Source organism: Pinus tabuliformis, chromosome 5_2 (genome assembly GCF_031772625.1).
Source record: "Pinus tabuliformis cultivar Carrire ecotype Pingquan chromosome 5_2, CPIR1, whole genome shotgun sequence".
Lineage (NCBI taxonomy): Eukaryota > Viridiplantae > Streptophyta > Pinopsida > Pinales > Pinaceae > Pinus > Pinus tabuliformis.
Genome location: NC_142306.1, coordinates 562,280,544 through 562,283,955, shown reverse-complemented (window position 1 = coordinate 562,283,955; position 3,412 = coordinate 562,280,544).

The window sequence follows — 3,412 nt, the reverse complement described above, 5'->3', positions numbered from 1 at the left end:
AGTTCTGGAAGGAATTAGGAACAACATAGGGAAATACATCAAAACAGATCTGGAAAGGATTGATGAAAGAGTTTTTACTTTTGCACGCATTTGTGTGGAAGTAGATCTAAGTAAAGGGCTGCCAGACAACATAAGGCTGATCTACAAGCAACAAAACTGGTTGCAAGCACTAGACTATGAAAACACTGCTTTCAGATGCAGGCTCTGCAGACAGACAAGACACTTGCAAAGCACATGTCCAGAAGCAAAGAAAGAAAATAGTAAAAGAAGGCAAAAAGGGAAGCAGAGGAAAGGATGGCAATTTCCCCCTCCTAACTCAGAGGATGAAGAATCAGAAGCAGAAGAGGAAGATACCCCCATAGAGAATGTTGAGGTATATCAAGGAACGGGGACCCAGAAGGAAACCACATCAGACAACAGGACCTCACAGCTTTCCCCCAACCAGGCAGAGAAGACAAACGAGGATCAGAGCATGGGCGGGATCAAAAGGCACCACCAATCAGAGACTTCAGATTCAGACAAGGAAATAGGCATGCAGAAAGCAGAAACACAGTTAGTCATATCTTCGATCGAGCCCACCCAAGGAGAGTGGCGCAAGGTTGAAAAGAAAAAGGGAAGAAAAACCTGAAGTGTGAGTTTTACTCACTACTGAACTTTAGTTTTTCTTGCCTCCTACCTTCTTCTCTCTTTCCCTTTCTTTTTCTTTATTCTGCACGTTAGTTTTGTAACGTTGCGTGGGGTGCGAAAGCACCCGGGCCCAATGGGCAGCTTATGGAAATGCTTAATGCATCTGCAATGTGTAACTTTTCATTTTTTAAATAAAAGGTTACCGCTTTTTCTTCGGAAAAAAAAAAAAAAAAAAAAGCTCTTTCATCTTACCTGAGTTAATCAATAGTTTTCCACATTCGTTCAGCAGCTCCTTCTGTCTTTTTCTTCCTCTTTTCCTGCCTGGGTTCTTCGGAGATAGTGCTTGTGTCTCCTCCATCATTTTGACCCCTCTGTATTCCTGGCTTTCATGATTTCTTTTGATTCCATTTCCTTTCGATTGTGATCTCCATAGGAATAGTTGTTGAACCCTGTCATATTCCTCTTTTGGTAGGGAGTCCACTCCTTTGGTCGTTCCTTGTTCCAAAAATTTTTCTAGATCTATATTTTCCCTCTCTAGAATCTCCTGTAGTTCATGGTCCTCCGTTCCCGCTTCACTTGGAGTCATCTCATGGTCCTTATTTATCTCCATCATGGTTTCTATGATTTCTTCCATGCTTTCATCTCTTTCTTTCTCAGTGATAGTGTTCTCCATTTCCTGGTTCGTTTCTTTGTTTCCGTCTTCTTCTTCTGGGATCTGTTGTGGTAAAAACACAACCCCCCATTATTGATGTGTTCACTTCAATAATGGGGACCCTTTCTGTAAAAATTTGGCTAAACACCTTTTTGGATTTTTATTTTAGTTGATTGCCCTACGCTTTTGTTAATTTTTAGTTTTCTTTGGATTCTTGTTTTGATTGTTTTCTTAGAATCGATTTTTTACAAGCTTCCCATTGACGCTTGTTTCGCCTCATTTGGTCAATTGGTCTGAAAATGGCACTCCTTTGAAGTCTCATCATTTATCTAGCCTGGGTTAAAAATGTATAAAATGTACAATATTGCACTTTGTAAATAAATTAGTTCAATAAGGCATTCACTTTAAATATTAACCCGTAGCAAGTTTTTACTAACATTTTTCATTTTTTAGTCATGCAGCCAAATTATTAATTATCGGGGTTTTAAGAAATTCACTCTAATTTCCAAATCAAATCCTAAACTCAAAAACCCAAACATTCAAGTGGCTGTAGTTTATTTTTATTATTTTTAAATTATTTTTCAAATGGCTGTAGTTTAGATAAATTCACAACTTAATTAAAACTCATTAAAATAAAATAAACCAAAATAAAAAATTAATCTTTAATATTAAATCTTAAATTAATTATTATTTAAAAATATAATTAATTTAATTAAATTAAAATTTAATATTTGAAAAATATAAAAAAATGGATTGTAATCGCATCGGGAGCTTAAGAGCTTTCAAATAACATGTTTTTAAAAAACCCCGATGCCCCGATGCGATATCGCATCGGGGACTTTCATATGTAACAAATAAAAAGAACCCCGATATTCATTTCCCTCCCGATGCGAAGTGCCGAAAGCCTTCTCCACGCCGATATGCCTTCTCCACACCGATATACCGATAGCGAAAAAGGAAAAATGCATTAATTTGTTTTGCGTTGATATGGTTTACAAAATTCACTCATACGTATGAGCAAATATGGTCATAAGGCATTAATTCAAGTTTTAATAAAAACTTGGTATTTATTTCAAAGTTTTATCATACATGAGTGAAAACAAATGAGTGGAGTTAATAAGGAGTGGCGTAGGATAATATGGTTAGTTTTAATATATATTAGATATGGTAATATAATTAGTTAATATATATTAATATGTAATATTATATTATTTAAAATAATATGTAATATATTATATTATTTAAATTAATATGTAGTATTTAATTAATAAATTTTAAATTAATCATATTAATTAATTTATAACAGTTAATTAATTTAAATTTAAATATCATTTAGATTAATATTAATTAGTTTCTTTAATTAGATTAAATTCGTTTATAAATAATTAATTAAATATTAGTTAGTTAGATTAATGATTAACAATTAAATTAGAAACTAATTTAGGATTAGATTTTTAATTCAAATTCTGATTTTTAGCCCAGCAACAGAATTTCCAGATTCATGCCAGATTTGACTCATCAACTTTGGAGGCTCATAAATTGAGTTATACTTGGCCAAATGAGGCCCAGGACGGCTCATTGGAAAGAGAAAATCAAGGAGAACATTTTGGAGGAGGTTTCACCAACAGATTTACTCATTTATTGGGTCAAAAATCAGGCAGAAGATCAGGCTCCGAATTTTGAAAAACAAAATCAATTTTCTGAGTTATTTTCTTCAATTTCAATTATCCAAAGCCTCTTCTAATTGTAGATCCATTGGCCAATGATATCCTTTGCCAATCAAATCATTCCAAGCATCAATACAGAGCTTATATTTTATTTTCAATTATTTATTTAAATAGAATTTGATTGGGTTTGATTTAATTGCCAGAAATGATATTTTGATTGCATTTTAATTTATTTTGATTTCTTTTGCAGGAAAACAGTGGAAAAGATATGGAGAAAAGGATTTCAAGCAATGAGAATGCTCCAGCAATTGAAGATCAGAATTAGGAGCAATTAAAATTATATTTGGCAGATTTCTCTTCAACAAACTCTCCTCTCCAAAAATTCCTTCACAAATATTATAAATAACAGATTGCAGAATGTAAAAGGGGCTGCTCTCCTCTGCAATACTAGACTTCTAAAAGCACT